This window comes from Suncus etruscus, chromosome 4 (assembly GCF_024139225.1).
Source record: "Suncus etruscus isolate mSunEtr1 chromosome 4, mSunEtr1.pri.cur, whole genome shotgun sequence".
In the NCBI taxonomy this organism is placed as follows: domain Eukaryota; kingdom Metazoa; phylum Chordata; class Mammalia; order Eulipotyphla; family Soricidae; genus Suncus; species Suncus etruscus.
This window is the reverse complement of record NC_064851.1, coordinates 21,564,841-21,583,010: the sequence shown is the minus strand read 5'-3', so window position 1 is coordinate 21,583,010 and position 18,170 is coordinate 21,564,841. Positions and strand designations below refer to the sequence as shown.

Here is an 18,170-nt window from a genome sequence, read left to right as displayed (position 1 = left end):
CATGTAAGGCACTTGCTTTGTACACAGGTGGACTGGGTTCAATCCCCAACAGCCCGTATGGTCCCGGAGCTCACCAGGAATGATTCCGGAACCCAGAGCACAAAGTAACCACTGAGAACACAGGTGTGGCCCAAATACAAAACCAAAACGAAATGGGGGGGAATGTGTAAATGGAGAGATGGGTACATGTCTGTTATTTTGTATCCTTCTACTTTTACAAATTCTTTTATATCCTCAAAGTATTTAACAGTTTATAAAGTGAAACAATGTTCTTTCTGACTTTTCCATCCCTAAGGCAGGAGTGATTTCTGAGCATATCCAGGAGGTAACCCCTGAGTGTCACCTGCTGTGGGCCAAAAACCAAATAAATAAATAAATAAATAAAAATGACTTTTCAACAGTATGTTAAACAATCACATGGGCAGCTGGCAGAGACTTCAAATTAAACCAGGAAAGTCCCTGGAGGGCCCCATCCCCCAACCCCTGGGGTTTAAAGCAGTTCCCAAGCCAGGCTTCTTAACTCTGAAGACCCCCCCACACCCCAAAAAGGCAGAAATTGACCACTTAGATTGCTAGCCTAGGCACTGGAATGTAAGCTAGCTGGAGAGAACAAATCCGACAGCCAGGCCTTTGTAGAGCAGACACAGAGCTGCCCTCCATGTTGTCAAGCACCCAGCAGGCTGCTTCTTGGCCTTCTGCCCTCGCTCAGCTGACACCTCAGAGCCTCTGTGCAAAAGTGAGTGAAGTGCGCATGATTAGTCATGCCCTTTGCCTCTATCCTCTACGTAGGCTCAGTTTAGGAACCATCTCTCTCCAACTTATTATGAGCCAGTATAAACCCAAGAGCCCAAGGCCTGTTTTTTTCTGCAGATCTGTGGGGACTATGTCACTACGGTCAGCAGTGACCCTCAGACTGCTGAGCTTTTGATGCCTGAAAGGGGCTGAGTGCCAGCACCCCACTTGCACAAAACGCTCTCGCCAGTGCAGTCAAATTTGAAATCGCCCACACTGGAGTGCTTATTCTCTGAACACCATTATTATTTCAGTCATTTCAAAATTGTGGTTAGCTCAGGAGTTTGAGCTCCACTGACCATATGCTTTGTGCACAAGATGTTTTTGTTTTCTTTATTAAATCCTAGTTGGGGTGTCCACCATCCAGTACTGTGCTTCTCTGCTAACAGCTCATCTGTGCGCCTGTGTGTCACCTACCTTTGGATCACCATAGCAGGCACCATCCCTTGGGGAACAGCAAGACAGTAGAGAGTAGGTCACATGGTCCAGCTGTTAAACTGCTGCCTGTTTTGCCTTTGTAGCCAACCCTGGCTTAATCCATGACATTTTATATGGTCTCCCAAACACCACCAAGGCTGAATCCTGTCTGAGCAAAGAACTGGGAGAGACCCTCAGCACCCAAACTCATATACATACAGAATACTCTGGAAGGACACATCCCTGTTAGGTTATTCCGAAGGGAAATTGAGGCAGTGTGGCAGGGGTTTTCTGATTTGCATACTTCTTGCATGGATCCCTATACTAAACATTTCTCCCTCAATTCTGTGCACTTTCTTTCTTGCTCCTTGAAAGTGTTCTATCCCCTTCTAAAACAGAACAATGCACGCCACCAATTATGGAGTTGGGAAACAACTAGACACAGTACCTGCATCAGTTCATGAATAATCCCCCTGGAAGAGCTCTTGGGGTGGTCCTTGGTATGCCAGTTTTACAAATGAGCAAACAGAAGCTTAAAGAAATACAGCATTCTGCCACAACTTATGGAAAAAACCACCAAGCCCAAGAATGGCTGACTTCTTACAAGTTAAGTTCAGGCTTCTTTTCTTCTTCTTTTATTTTTTCAGGGATAGGAGAGTAGCACACCTGGCAATGCTCAGGGTTTACTCCTGGCAGGAATTTGAATCCTGGTCAGTTGCATTGCAAGGCAAGCACCGAAAGCGCTGCATTATCATTCTGGTCCCCCAGCAGTTCAGTATTCTAAACAACTGTTTTTTTTTTTTTTTTTTTTTTTTTTTTTTTGGTTTTTGGGTCACACCTGGCAGTGCTCAGGGGTTATTCCTGGCTCCAGGCTCAGAAATTGCTCCTGGCAGGCACAGGGGACCATATGGGGCGCCGGGATTCGAACCGATGACCTCCTGCATGAAAGGCAAACGCCTTACCTCCATGCTATCTCTCCGGCCCCAACAACTGTTTTTTGTTTTGTTTTGTTTTCTGGTTTTTCAGGCCACATCCGTTTGATGCTCAGGGGTTACTCCTGGCTAAGCGCTCAGAAATTGCCCCTGGCTTGGGGGGACCATATGGAACGCCGGGGGAGGTCCTTTCTTGGCTAGCGCTTGCAAGGGAGACACCTTACCTATAGCGCCACCTCTCTGGCCCCTAAACAACTCTTCTTCAACCTCTGGTTGGCAGATGGCCAGTAGCCCATGGAAGTTTCCTTGTGCCGCATCAGAAATTACCTCCACTCCCTAATCCTGTAGCCACTACAAGATTCAGGAGTTACACGAGATAGAGCAAGAGGCCAAATGTCACATGTGAGTCATTCCATGGAAGAATTCTATTTTCCCTGGTACATAGGGGTAAAAAGGTTACTAATGCTGTTCTAACTGCAGGGCTTGTTTTGCTCTGTGAAGCATTTGGCATTATCTGGAGAAATTTCAGACCATATGGAGGTAGGTGGGTGCTACTGGCATCTTTGATGGCACAACTAAAGAACCTAAAGTACAGAAGAGAGCCCTCTCACCACAAAGACCGACCAGTGTCAAATGTCAGGGGTGCCCTCCACAGGAGAAAAAGACAGAGCCAGAGAAACTATTTTCTGACTCAAACTCAGCAATAAACTTCTTCTATACCCTGAATCAGAACCTGTAGGGAGAAAAATCCTCAGGTCCTCCTCTCTTCAATCAAGCACCCTCCAACCCAGTGCCTCACTACAGTTCTTTCCAGCCCCAAGTGCCACTTCCTCTTCAGCCAATCAAGACTGACTCTCCAGCCAGCCAGCAACTGAGCACCTAGCATATGCCTCACACCGATAAAACAGCTACCCAGTTAAAATGCTGCATGGAGCCAGTCTCTGCACATGAAATGCTGTGCATGAAATGTACCCAGGCTAGGAAATTTATGTTTAGTGAGAGAATGTATTGAGCATACCCCAGAGGGGGTTCAAACTCAGCTAGGGGAAGTGGGGGTTTGACATGGTTTTCCAAAAGCATTTGGCCTTAAGAAGATTAAATAAGGGGCCAGAGTGGTAGCACAGCAGGAGGGCATTTGCCTTGCATGTGGCTGAACCAGGACAGACACAGGTTCGATCCCTGGCGTCCTATATGGTCCCCCGAGCCAGGAGTGATTTCTGAGCACAGAGCCAGGAGTACCCCCTGAGTGCCTCTGGGAGTGGTCCAAAACAAAACAAAACAAAACAAAAAAAAAAGGATTAAATAAGCAGCCAGAACCTACCTGCTCCCTCCTGCTTAAAGAATCCTTCACTGAAACTTTCAGGGTATATTCCTGAGAATCCACAACATAACCACCTTTATTTTTGGTTTTGGGGTCACACCCAGCAGTGCTCAGGACTTCCTCCTGTCTCTTGGCTCAGGTGATCATATGGGTACTAGGGATCAAACCTACATCAGCTACAAGCAAGGCAAGTGCCTGTCGGCTATACAACTGCTCCGAGCCCAAACTGGCCATGTTCATTAGGAAGTTTGGTGAAACTCCTGAAAAAGGTTTGTCAGGCACTGTACTCCTTGATCTACTCTACAACGTAGGTCAAGGAAGAACAGAAAACTATAATCCACACAAGATGAAGCCTTCTCTTTGTTTTGGGGCCACCACAGGTGGTGCTCAGAAGCTACTCCCGGCTGTGCTCCAGAGTTGCTCCTAGTAGTGCTCCAGGAAGCTATGTGATGCTCAGGACTAAACGCCTGCTTTCTGCATTCAAAAATATGTGTTTCAGCCTGTTGAGACATCTTCCCAAGTCCAGTTTTAAGTCTCTTTCAAGAACCAGAGATAGCATAACAGGTAGTGGCCTTGTGTACAGCTGACCTAGATTCGATTCCTGGCACCCCAGATGGTTTCTAAGTCCTGTCAGGACTGATCCCTTGGGGGCTGGAGTACAACTGTAGGGCATATGCCTTGTAAGCGGCCAACTCAGGACAGACCCGGGTTTGATCCCGATATCCCATATGGTCCTGAGCCTGCCTGCCAGGAGCGACTTCTGAGCGCAGAGTGTGCCCTCCCCCCCCGCAAAAAAAAGGAGTGATCCCTGAGTATAATAATAATTAGAAATAAGCCCGGAGGGACCAGAGAGATAGCATGAAGGTAGGGCATTTGCCTTCATGCAGAAGGATATTGGTTCAAATCCTGGCATCCCATATGGTCTCCTGAGCCTGCCAGGAGTGATTTCTAAGCGTAGAGCCAGGAGTAACCCCTGAGCACTGCCGGGTGTGACCCAAAAAACAAAAAAAAAAAAGGAAGGAAGGAAGGAAGGAAGGAAGGAAGGAAGGAAGGAAGGAAGGAAGGAAGGAAGGAAGGAAGGAAGGGAGGCAGGGAGGGAAAGAAAGAAAGAAAGAAAGAAAGAAAGAAAGAAAGAAAGAAAGAAAGAAAGAAAGAAAGAAAGAAAGAAAGAAAGAAAGAAAGAAAGAAAGGAAAGAGAGAAAGAGAGAGAAAGAAAAGAAAGAGAGAAAGAAAGAAAGAGAAAGAGGGAGAAAGAAAAGAGAAAGAAATAAAGGAAGGAAGGAAGAAAGGAAGGAAGGAAGGAAGGAAGGAAGGAAGGAAGGAAGGAAGGAAGGAAGGAAAGGGAGGCAGGGAGGGAAAGAAAGAAAGAAAGAAAGAAAGAAAGAAAGAAAGAAAGAAAGAAAGAAAGAAAGAAAGAAAGAAAGAAAGAAAGAAAGAAAGAAAGAAAGAAAGAAAGAAAGAAAGAAAGAAAGAAAGGAAAGAGAGAAAGAAAGAAAGAAATAAAGAGAGAGAGAAAGAGAGAGAAAGAAAGGAAGGAAGGAAGGAAGAAAAGAAAGAAAGAGGGCCCGGAGAGATAGCACAGCGGTGCTAGCCTTGCAAGCAGTCGATCCAGGACCTAAGGTGGTTGGTTCGAATCCCAGTGTCCCATATGGTCCCTCGTGCCTGCCAGGAGCTATTTCTGAGCAGACAGCCAGGAGTAACCTCTGAGCACTGCCGGGTGTGGCCCAAAAACCAAAAAAAAAAAAAAAAGAAAGAAAGAAAGAGAGAGAGAGAGAAAGAGGGAGGGAGGGAGGGAGGGAGGGAGGGAGGGAGGGAGGAAGGGAGGGGGGAGAAAGAAAGAAAGGAAGGAAGGAAGGAAGGAAGGAAGGAAGGAAGGAAGGAAGGAAGAAAGAAAGAAAGAAAGAAAGAAAGAAAGAAAGAAAGAAAGAAAGAAAGAAAGAAAGAAAGAAAGAAAGAAAGAAAGAAAGAAAGAAAGAAAGAAAGAAAGAAAGAAAAGAGAAAAGCCTTGAGCATTGCCAGATGTGGCTTAAAAACAAACAATCTATAGTCAAGACAGACAGTACATGGCTAGGGCACTTGCGTTGCATGCAGCCAACACTAGTTCTATCTCTAGCAGCACACAAGATCCCCAAACCTACCAGGTGTAAGCCCTTGGCCCCCAAACCCAAATAAACCCATCTTCACCTCGTTAGTCTGCACATCTTAGTTTTCTTCTGCTTGTACACCACATGCTTGAGCCAGGGCTCCGGGGTGCTGCTGGGGCTGCTAGTGCTATTTTAGTATCACCTATTGGCTCAGGATCCTGGCCAGAAATGTGGCACTGCCCTGCTACTAGGTCTTTCTCATCTCCTGGTCCAGAGTACCTCAGTGTGTTTCCCATATGTCAGATACCAAAAAAATGCTGATGGCATAAACAAGCCTGGACTCCCAGGACCCAAGTAACAGAAAGTGACCGGAGCCAATACATCTTGCCTTGGGGAGACAGAGCCAGCCCTCTCTCACAACAGAAATAATCCCCCTCTCAAATGACCCACACCCCAGAGCAGTCAGCTTTCCCTCCAGCACGAGGGAATTTGTTCTTTGCTTGTACACCAGATGCTTATGCTGTAGGTCATGTGGCCCCAAAATATGTAACTTCACCCATTTGAATTCAAAATGGCAGGGACTCAAGCTCCCTGCTATCATTCTGCTCCAACGAGAAGGACAGCCTGTTCAATAGCAGACACCCCAGCAGCCTGGCTGTGAGCAGTGCGATTCCGTTCCCAGATGACTTCGTGGAACAGAGCTGCCCAGAGTGGAACAGTGGAACAGCCACACCAACCTGGCCTATTTGGGTGTTAGGGAGTAAGGAATTAACTTTTATTGTTTCAGCCACTCACTGTATTCTTGGGACTGTTCTGTGTTTGTTTTCATTGTTGTTGTTGTGATTGTTTTATTCTGTTCTGTTCGGGGGCCACACACAGTGATGCTTAGGTCTGACTTCTGTCTCTGTGCTCAGGAACCACTGCTGGTGGGGTTCGAGGAACCATGGGGTGCTGGAGATAGATCCTAGGTCAGCTACGTGCAAGGCAAGCACCCTATCTGTCGTACTCTCTCTTGGCCGTGTTGGGGCATTTTGGATGGCACCTAATTAAAATAAGTTATGGCTATTGCACAATGATTGACTTACTTCTGGTCCTAGTTGGGAAAACAAAGCAAAGCCAATGAATCCTGCACCAAAGGAGAATTTTGCCATCACTGCAGTTCTGATAAAAAGGCTGTCCTCAGAGGATGATTTCAATCAGGATGAGCCAAGAGAAAAGAAGGACAAATAAACTGACCCAGAGAGATAGTGAAGCGGTAGGGCATTTGCCTTAGATGCTGAAGGATGGTGGTTCGAATCCCAGCATCCCATATGGTCACCCGAGCCTGCCAGGAGCAATTTCTGAGTGTAGAACCAGGAATAACCCCTGAGCGCTGCCGGGTGTGACCCCCCCCCCCCCAAAAAAAAAGCCTGACCCAGGGTCTGGCTCTTCCTCAAGGGTCATACACATACCTCAGATTTCCAAGTAGCCCAGATTATTCTCTTTTGACAGTTTATCTGCATAAACTCCAGCTTGGCTCGCCTCCTCCAGCACATTACCTGATTCAAAGACACCAAAGTGGAAAATGTGGTTAGAACCAGAAGAGTAACTGTTCCCTATAGCTATTATGCAGCAAACAAATGCAGAGCACCAAGCACAGCGCCTGGCACAGAATAAGTGATTAAGCAATGTTAAGCAAGCCCATTACTGGCCTGTCACAAGCCAGGCAAGGAATTGGACTCCAGGAACACAAAAATGAATAAATTCAGGGACCAAAGTGATAGCACAATGGGGAGGGCATTTGCCTTGCATGCTGCTGACCTGGGTTCAATCCCTGGCATCCCATATAGTCCCCTGAGCCGGCCAAGAGTGCTTCCTGAGCACAGAGCCAGGAGTAATCCCTGGGTGTGGCTCAAAAACAAAAAACAAAAACAAAAACAAATAAATTCAGCCCATACCCTTCTACTGGAAACATCTGCTCAGAGTCAGAGGGAGAATACAGCAAGTAAAGCACCTGCCCAGTTTCAATTCCTAGCATCCCATATGGTCCCCCAAGTACTGTCTGGAGGGATCCCTGAGCACAGAGTCAGGAGTAAGCCCTGAGTACTGCTGCTGGGTGTGGCCCCAAAACAACAACATCCACTCAGTGACAGGCAGAACAGTGATAAGTGGAACTTTTTGTTCATCAACAAAAGGCCTGAGGGCTTTGCACTGCCTTCCAGAAGAAGGGAACCCTGATTAGCTGACCCTGCTCTAACTGAGCACAGCCCCTCTGTCCCACTACCCCAAAGGCCTTTGGGGCATCCACTTCTAGGCCACCACTAGCAGGTGGTGCACACATGGATTTACAACATGTTCGAGCAACATCGCCACCCACATGGAACATTTGCGACAGCCCATAATTCCCTCAACTTAATAATCTTAGCAATTCCCTCAACTAAATAATTCCCTCAACTGAGTATCAGCCCATAATCCCTAACTAAGTAATCAACACATAATTTCCCCCAACTAAGTAATCTTTCTAATGTGTTAATTCTACCTCTAAAACATGGCTCCCAACCCTCTGCCCTAAATCAAACTCAAGGCCACCTTCATTTCTCATCAGGCCCACACATTTTGTTTTTTGTTTTTTTGTTTCTGGGTCACACCCAGCAGTGCTCAGGGATTACTCCTGGCTCTATGCTCAGAAATCGCTCCTGGCAGGCTGGGGGTCGGGGGGACACCATATGGGATGCCCGGATTTGAACCACCGACTTTCTGCATGCAAGGCAAACTCCTTACTTCCATGCTATCTCTCCAGCCCTGAGGACCCACTCTTTTAATATATACTCACAAAACCCTAGTGATCTCTCTATTGCACTCTGGTTCTCACTGGTTTTTTCCTTTAGCTTTTAAAGTCCTACACCAAGTTTAGCCCCTTCCTCAAAGGCTTCAGCCTCCTGCTTTAGTCCTCTCTCCTCAAAGCTGTCGCTAGGTTCAGAACCTGATTCAATGATTACAATATGGACTTCTCCACTTGCTCCCAAACTCCATCTATCACTGAGATTTTTTCCCCTCCCTTTCCTGCCTCCAGTTCTCTAAGCATCCTTTAGGTCTTGGTCTTGGGAAATAAGTCTCCAGCATCCACCCAGAAACATGAAGCTCCTCTGTCTGGGCTTATCTTTCTTTCTTCTGTCTGTTTATCCAGAAGTCCCCTGCAAGTGTCCCTGAAACCGTGAGAGCTGGTGACCAAGCCTAACAGCTATCGACGCACAAGCACTGACTGTGAGCTGCCATCACTTTTACCCCACATCACCTCATTTCATCTTTGGAACTATCTTACAGGAGCTCATGTGTTGAACAGATGAGAAAACTGGGATGGAGAGAGCCAACATGCCGCAAAAGGGCAAAGTTGGCAGGCTGAGCGTGGAGTGGAGGGTTCGGAGCCCGGGCTGAAGCATCACAGCATCCGGCGCGCTTCACTGGGATCGCTCATAAGAATTTCAAGTAGAGGGGGCCGGAGAGATAGACTGCACAGCGGTAGGTAGGGCTACCTGTTTGCCTAGCAAACAGCCGATCCAGGATGAATGGTGCTGGTTCAAATCCCGGCATTCCATAGGGTCCCCCAGGAGTGCCGGACCGGAGCAATTTCTGAGCACTCAGCCAGGAGTAAACCCCTGAGCACTGAAGGTGGTGTGACCCAAAAACCAAAAAATATTATTATTATTATTAATAATAATAATAATAATAATAATAATGTCAAGTAGAGGGGGCCGGAGAGATAAATTGCACAGCGGTAGGTAGTGCATTTGCCTTGTAAACAGCCGATCCAGGATGTACGGTGGTTCGAATCCTGGCATCCCATATGGTCCCCCAGGAGTGCCTGCCAGGAGCGATTTTGAGCGCTGAGCCCGGAGTAACCCCTGAGCGCTGCTGGGTGTGACCCAAAAACCAAAAAAAAAAAAAAATTTTTTTTTTTCAAGTAGAGGGGGCCGGAGAGATAGCACATGGGTAGGACGTTTGCCTTGCACACAGCCGATCCAGGATGAACGATGGGATGGTTCAAATCCCGGCATCCCATATAGTCCCCGGAAAGCCTGCCAGGAGCGATTTCTGAGCGCTGAGCCCGGAGTAACCTCTGAGCGCTACTGGGTGGTGTGACCCAAAAACCAAAAGCCAAAAAAAAAAAAAAAAGAATTTCAAGTAGAGGGGCCTGGAGAGAGAGCCGATTCAGGATGGACGATGATTCAAATCCCGGCATCCCATATAGTCCCTCAGGAGTGTCTGTCAGGAGCGATTTCTGAGCGTAGAGCCAGGAGTAACTCCTGAGCACTGCTGGTATGAAACCCCCCCCCCCAATGAAAAGAATTTCAAGTAAATCAGGTGGAAAAACGAATGAATGAATAAATGAAAAAATCTTGGCTAAGGTTGGGGTCGACTGTCTGCACTGTCCTCACTTCCCAGATCCCAAGAGGCCAGAGCTGTCTGTCTAGCCCCAGCCGGAGGAGGCCAGGAGAGCCCGTCCCCAGCCCCCCGCAGTCACCCCCAGGTCACAGGACGCCCACTCATCGCGCGCGCAGGGTCAAGGGGCGGTGACAGCCGGGCGGTGGAGGCAGGCGGAGGTGCCACCAGCAGGGGTGTCATGCAGCCCGGGGGGCGACTCGTGCTCCCCCTAGCCGGGAAGGAAAGCCAGTCCACCCACTAGCGTCCCCCCAATCCAGTGAGCCCCCACATGCTCCAGCCCCGCAAGCAGCCCCAGTCACTTCCCTCCTCCCCTCCCCCACACAACCGTTCCCCCCAGCGTCCCGCCATGCTCCAAATCATTCGCCAACCTTCGTGCGCTTCTCAAAACTTCGCCGATCACCAGCGATCGCCGACCCTCACCTGCCATGTCCCGGATCCCACCGCCCAACGAGGCGCATCACGGCTCCGACAAGGCCAGGGACGGCACTTCGGAGCAGACAAAGGGCGCCGCCATGTTGGAGTCGGGCGGAACCGACCTCTCCGGCTTCAAGCCGGGCACTTCCGGCGCCTGCGCAATGCCCCCGCGCTTGGCTAGCTGCGCAGCACTCCGGCGCATGCGCCTTAGCTAGTTCAGGGTTCTATTTTGCCAGTGTTCCTCTACCATTATTAGAATTGTCCTCATGGTAACCCGTTTCCTTGGTTTATCTGTTCCCAATCTAACAGTCGTTAGATTTCACATGTTCCACCATGACAATATGCCAGGCACTGTGTTCACCGCCTTAAGTGTCGTGGAATCCTCTTACTAATAAAAGTATTAATTCAACACCCTTTGGACCAGAGGGGAAAAAAACAACACTCAGAAAGGGGTAAGTGAAAGGAGAAACTTATGGTTCATTGTCTTAAACCTTACCAGTGGTGAAAATATGAACTGCAGATCCTCTCTGAGCCAAACACTTCACCGTCCCCCTCTATAAGACAATTAATTGTGAGGCTTGCCTGGTGGAATGAGAGACAGGATGTTTAGATATCTCTTACTTAATGAAACATTCTTTCTGAGACCCATTTGCAAATTCTCAGCAACTCTAGGCCATTGGTTATCTTCTCGTGGTTCATGGGGTTTCTTTTCATTTATGACCCTGAATATTTTTTAGGATTCATAAGTTTAGCAACCCTCTTACCATCACCCTGAAATCCTTTACTCTCTTATCCTTTTGTCATGATTTGGTAAGAACTCCAACTCTGGGTGGATTCATCTATTGCATTTCTCTTGACCTGTGCCCAAAAACCAAACACAGTGATATAGACTGCTCTAAAATTTGATGAGCTCTAGTATTAAGTGGAATTCAACAAATGTCTGACAATTAACTACTATTCCTCTCTTTACATTGACCAGAAACCAAAAACTTTAGCAACTATTGATTTCATCCTTTCTTCTACAGGGAAACCATAGCAAATCTGGGAGAAAACCTCTTGTCTTCCTATATTCATTCCCGCTAGAGATAGTCCATTGCAAGCCTGCCTCCTTCACTTCCAGAATTTATATAGATACTTTTTTATTCTCTTTCCTCCCTTAGATATAGAGACCTTAGCTCTTTCATATTCTTTACTTCTTGTAAAAGTTAATTGCTCAAATAGACCACATATAGCTTGATATAGATGAATGGAGGTTACATGTACTCCATGAAAATTTTATTTCCCGGGGCTGGGCGGTGGCGCTGGAGGTAAGGTGCCTGCCTTGCCTGCGCTAGCCTAGGATGGACCGCGGTTCGATCCCCCGGCGTCCCATATGGTCCCCCAAGAAGCCAGGAGCAACTTCTGAGCGCATAGCCAGGAGCAACCCCTGAGCGTCACAGGGTGTGGCCCAAAAACCAAAAAAAAAAAAAAAAAGAAAATTTTATTTCCCACACTTTTAATTACAAATGGGTCTGCCAGTTGTTAAAGGTTTAGAAAGTGAAAGTTAAGGCATTAACTGTTGTTAACTAATTTCTTTGTTTTGGAAACAAACCTCCTTCCATCGGAAGTTCCTTTTTTCTCTATTTTACAATAAAGTTTTCTACATTCTGAAAATAAAAACAAATGATTTTACAGATCTGAAGAGATAGTGCAGGAGTTAAGGCATTTGCTGTACATGCAGCTAATGCTAGTTCAATTCCCAGCACCATATCTGGTCTTCTGAGCATCACCAGGAGTGATCCCTGAACAAGAGCCAAAAGTAAAACCTGAGTATAGCTGGGTGTACTCCACAGCCAAAAAGAATCACAAAGTTCATTTTGTTTGTTTGTTTGTTTTGGGGCCATCCCTGTCTGTGATGCTCATAAGTTACTCCTGGCAGCTCAGAGAACCATATAGGATGCCAGGATTCGAACCACCATTTGTCCTCGATCAGCTGTGCAAAAGGCAAATGCCCTACCGCTGTGCTATCTCTCCGGCCCCAGAATCACAGAATTCTTTTTTTTTTTTTTTTTTTTCCGGTTTTTGGGTCACACCCAGTGGTGCTCAGGGGTTACTCCTTGCTCTATAGTCAGAGATCGCTCCTGGCAGGCTCAGGGGACCATATGAGATGCCGGGATTCAAACCACCGCCCTTCTGCATGCAAGGCAAACACATTACCTCCATGCTATCTCTCTGGACCTAGAATAACAGAATTCTAATGCCTTTGTCAGACCTGATAAACTTAATAATCACTTTTTTGGTGTTTTTTTTGTTTGTTGTTTGTTTTTGTTTTGGGGGGGCCACACCCAGCAACGCTCAGGGGCCACTCCTGGCTATGTACTCAGAAATCGATTCCTGGCTTGGGGGACCATATGGGACTGTGAGGGATCAAACCACGGTCCATCCTAGGTTAGCTATGCAAGGCAGACACCCTACCGCTTGCACCCAAGAATCACTTTTATAATGTCCAGGAAGAGCTAGAGTAATAGCACAAGGGGGAGGGCTCTTGCTTTGCACATGACCAACTTGAGTTGGATCCCCAGCATGCCATATGGTTCCCTTATATCCATCAGGAGTGATTCCTGAACATACAGCTAGAAGTAAGCCCTGAGCACCACTGGGTATGCCCCACCCCACAAAGAAATAGTGATAATGCAAGTGGTAGAGCACATGCCTATTGTACAAAGTGCTGAGTTTGACTCTTGGTGCTGTATGACCCCTGAGCACCACAGGGGTGGCCTTAGTGGCCCCCCAAACATTGCCAGCAACTCAACACTGCTGGGCCTGAGCACCAAACCATTATTGAAAGAAACTGATCCCCACCACCACAGCAACCCTATTAGGTTTGAGCCCAAGGAAAAAAAAGTTATAAAAGGGAGGGAGAATGGAAGAGAGAAGGAAGGATTTAAACTTTTATCTCCAATTTAAAAATAATTTATTTCTCTTACTTTTGGGGGTGGGGTTAGGCCACACCCAGTGGTGCTCAGAGGTTACTCCTGGCTCTGAGCTCAGGAATCACTCCTGGCAGGCTCGGGGAACCATATGGGATGCTGGGGTTTGAACCCGGATCCTTCCCGGGTCAGCCATATGCAAAGCAAACACTCTCTCATTGTGCTATCTCTCCAGCCCCAATGCATTTTTTTAAGGACCATGGTTACAAACATGTTTGTAGTTGGGCTTCAGTCATATCCTCTCCAAATTAAATTCTTGATATCCATAAAGAGAAAGAAAAGAACACAAAACAGCTTTATTAAGTTATAATTTATACAGCATACAATTCACTCTTTTATTTGGGGTCACTCACAGCATTGCTCAGTTCTGGCACTCATCAACTGGACAATCCACATGATAGAGCTGCAGAACATTTTCCTCACTCACCCTCAGAACCCTCCATTAAAAGTCACTTCCTTGGGCCAGTGCGATAGCACAGCAGTAGGGCATTTGCCTTGCACGTGACTGACCCAGGGCAGACCTGGGTTTAATCCCTGGTGTCCCATATGATCTCCCCAGTCAGGGGAAATTTCTGAGTGCATAGCCAGGAGTAACCTCTGTATGTCACCAGATGTGGCCCCAAAAAACAAACAAACAAAAATAATAGTCACACTCGGGATTTACTCCTTGCCCTTTGCTCAGGGATTACTTCAGATGGTGCTTGGGAATACCTATGCAATTCCAGGGATCAAACCTGGTAGGCCACATGCAAGGCAAGTGTTCTCTACCCACTGTTCTTGTCCTCTGGGCACCATGTTAGTGTCTTTTTGATGTCTATTTCCTTTTAATTTTTCATTTTCAAAATAAGGAGAATGTAATACCATTTCCACAGATATCCAGTGAAAGACATCACTAATTTTTAAAAACAAACTATTTTAGAATTGGGGGGGGGTTTACACCCAGTGATACTAAGTACTCCTGACTCCACACAGAAATTACTCCTGGCAGTGCTCAGGGGACCAATTGGGATGCTCAAACATGGGTTGAGCTCATACAAAGCAAACATCTTACCTGCTGTACTATCCAGTTCCCTTAGAATAATTTTAGATTTGGGCCCGGAGAGATAGCACAGTGGCGTTTGCCTTGCAAGCAGCCAATCCAGGACCTAAGGTGGTTGGTTCAAATCCCGGTGTCCCATATGGTCCTCCATGCCTGCCAGGAGCTATTTCTGAGCAGACAGCCGGGAGTAACACCTGAGCACCGCCGGGTGTGGCCCAAAAACCCAAAAAAAAAAAAAAAAAAAAAAAGGGGCCGGGTAGGTGGCGCTGGAGGTAAGGTGTCTGCCTTGCAAGCGCTAGCCAAGGAAGGACCGCGGTTCGATCCCCCGGCGTCCCATATGGTCCACCCAAGCCAGGGGCGATTTCTGAGCACATAGCCAGGAGTAACCCCTGAGCGTCAAACGGGTGTGGCCCAAAAACCAAAAAAAAAAAAAAAAAAAGAATAATTTTAGATTTGCCTTGCACACAACTGACCCAGGTTTGATCCCTTGCACACAATATGGTCCCTCAAGCCCCACCAGGAGTGGTTCCTGAGTACAAAGTCAGGAGTAAATCCTGAGCATTGCCCGGTGTGCCTCCTACAAACAAACAAACAAACAAACAAACAAAATAATAAATGTTTTGGGCTAGGCGATAGCACAGTGGTAGGGCATTTACCTTGCATGAGGCCGACCGGTGCAGACCTAGAGTTGGTCCCTCGAGCCTGCCAGGAGCTATTTCTGAGTGTAGAGCCAGAAGCAAGCCCTGAGCACCACCAGGTATGGCCCAAAACCAAAATAAATAAATAAAATTTAAATAAAATAAGAAATATTTGGGTCGGAGAGATAGCACAGCAGTAAGTAGGGTGTTTGCCTTGCAAGCAGACCCAGGACCAAAGGTGGTTCAAATCCCAGCATTCCACATGGTCTTTCATGCCTGCCAGGAGCAATTTCTGAGCACAGAGCCAGGAGTAACCCCTGAGTGTTGCCAGATGTGACCCCAAAACCAATTTATATATTTAGAGTGGTTGAGAAGTTGCAGACGTTGTTCAGAGAGTTCCTGGACACTCTGCACCAAGTTTCCCTGAAGATCACTATCTGACATGACCAGAAACACTGGTCCACCCTAGGAAATCAACACTGGCATATGTTTATTCAATGCATTCCAAACTGTACCTAATGTCACTGGTCTTTCTGTTTATATCCTCAGTTCTGCTGCAGGATCCCATCCCTCGTCCCCATTGTATTGAATCCTCATGGCTCCTTAGTGTCTTCTGCTCATTCATTTACTCTCTCATGTTTCCTCATCTTGACACTCTGAAGGTTATTGTGCAGGTATTTTGAAGTATGTTGTTTAGTTTGACTTTTCCAGTGCTTTCTTTTTTAAAAACTAATAACAGGTTTGATTCGAAGCCCTAGCACACATGCCAGAGTTAAAGTATGAAGTGCATATCTCGAGAGGGGAGATGTGAATGACATTTATGTGCACATTATGTACATTTATTTACACACATGTGCACCAGTAAAATTACCAGTGCTATGGATTTGGAGGAAAGTGATCAAAGGTATAACGTTTATGATCATAAGCTAAAAACATGAGAGGCACATGCACCCAGTTCCCCTTAATAAAAACAAAACAAGAGGAGAGAGATAGACACAAAATAGTCTAATTCGTCTGTGGGGTTTAAAAATAAATAAATAAATAAATAAATAAAAGACATTATTGTAATAATATCCAGAGACAATAGAGATGAGGGCTGGAAGGACTGGCCCACAATATGAAGCTCACCACAAAGAGTAATGAATGCAGTTAGAGAAATAGCTACGCTAACAACTATGATGACACTGGTAGTGAGTAAGAGAAATAGAATGCCTGTCTCAAATACAGGCAGGAGGTGGGGGAGGAGGAAGATAGAGGGCACTGGTGATGAGAAGGTTGCATTGGTGAAGGGGGGGTTGTACATTTTTATGACTGAAACCTAACTACAAACATGTTTGTAACCATGGTGCTTAAGTAAAGATATTATAAAATAAAAAAATAAAACAAAACAGGGCCCGGAGAGATAGCACAGCGGCGTTTGCCTTGCAAGCAGCCGATCCAGGACCAAGGGTGGTTGGTTCGAATCCCGGTGTCCCATATGGCCCCCCCGTGCCTGCCAGGAGCTATTTCTGAGCAGACAGCCAGGAGTAACCCCTGAGCACTGCCGGGTGTGGCCCAAAAAACCAAAAAAAAAAAAAAAAAAAAAAAAAAAAAAAAACCACCAAAAAACAAAACAAAACATAGAGGCTGCAGAGGCAATGCAAAGGGGAGGGTGCTTGTCTTATTGCAGTGGAGCTGGGTTAATTCCCAGCATTCTATATGGTTCCCCAAGCACCACCAAGAGTGATCCCTAAGCACAGAGGAGTTAGGAGTAAGCCCTGAACAACTAGGCATTTGTCTTGCATGTGGTGCCCAGGTTCAATTCATAGCACTGAATGTGGTGCCCTGAGTACAGCCAGGTGTGGCCCCCAAACAAAACTAAAATAACATCAAAAGTTTATTATTTTGGGGCTAGAGAGATGGTACAGCAGTTAAGGGTGCTTGCCTTGCATGTGGCTGACACAAGTGCAATACTTGGCATTGCATATGGTCCCCAAAGCCCTACCAGGTGTAATTTCTGAAGGCAGAGCCAGGATTAAGTCCTGACCAACCGTAAGTGTGGCTTCAAAAATGTACAAACAAAATACATTGTTTTGCTCTGTTACTTTTGATATCGTCTACCATACCCACAACACTGTCTAGCTACAGTTTTATTTTATTTTGTTTGATTGTATATAATGTATCCATGTTTTATTGTTTCAGTAACAAAGGTCCAGATAGATCAGCCCACAGAAAGTTTCAGTCAAGCTCACCAGGGATTTCACTAGGCCAGAGTCAAATCCAGGCAGAAAGGTTCCCCCTTGGGAAGTCTAGGGGAAAACAGGCCTGGCCTTGCCTGTCCCATTTATTTTATTTATTTAAAATAATTATTTTCGGGGCTGAAGCGACAGCAAAGCGGCTGACCTTGCATGCGGCTGAGCCAGGAAGGAGCTGGGTTTGATCCCCCGGTGTCCCATATGGTCCTCTGAGCCAGGAGCGATTTCTGAGTGCATAGCCAGGAGTAACCCCTGAGCGTCACTGTGTGTGACCCCAAAACCCCCCAAAATAATCATAATGATTTTCTTTTTTTATAATAATTTTCTTGGTTTTGGGGTTACACCCAGTTGTGCTCAAAACTTACTCCTGATTCTGTATTCAGGGATCAGTCCTGGTCATGTTTAGTGGGTCATATGGGATGCCAGGGATCCCATATGACTTAGATCGGCCATGCACCAGACAAATACCCTACCCACTGTCCTATAGCTTAGTTAGGTCTCTGCCTCAGTTTATTAAAGCCACTTGCATTCATTGCTACACAATTCTACCCTCTTTAAGGCCAATGATGTCTCACTGCAGATGTAAAGGCACAGTGAAAAGATGGCCAAGGGCTGAGGCAATGACCCAGTAGCTTGTGAGACAGTGCCTGACTTGAGAGAGGGATGTCATGATTTTAATCCCCAGTAGTACCCACATATACCGAGCCGCATCCTGGCAGGCTCTGCCTGTCTGAAACCCTCTACCTCCCAACAGAGCGAGAATGTGTGTGAGCACCACTGCCGCACCCAAGTGAGCACTGGCTGTACAAGAATGTGCTTGAGCATCACAACTCAGCATGTGCAAATCCCTTATGACGGCAGCAACCATGGTAGGAACAAAGAAAAGTGAAGAGGGAAACATACCAATG

The 18,170-nt window shown here is 46.6% G+C and overlaps 1 protein-coding gene across 1 annotated transcript in view; it reads right to left on the bottom strand.

Moving 5' to 3' along the window:
* Positions 1-10,536, bottom strand: part of ZBTB17 (zinc finger and BTB domain containing 17) — a 31,102-nt gene extending 20,566 nt beyond the window's left edge. The window contains exons 1-2 of the mRNA XM_049771982.1: positions 10,389-10,536; positions 6,998-7,084 (exon numbers count right to left, since the gene is read on the bottom strand). The gene's annotated coding sequence lies outside the window, so the exon portion shown is untranslated. The remainder of the gene's footprint in view (positions 1-6,997; positions 7,085-10,388) is intronic.
* Between the last annotated feature and the right edge of the window lie 7,634 nt (positions 10,537-18,170).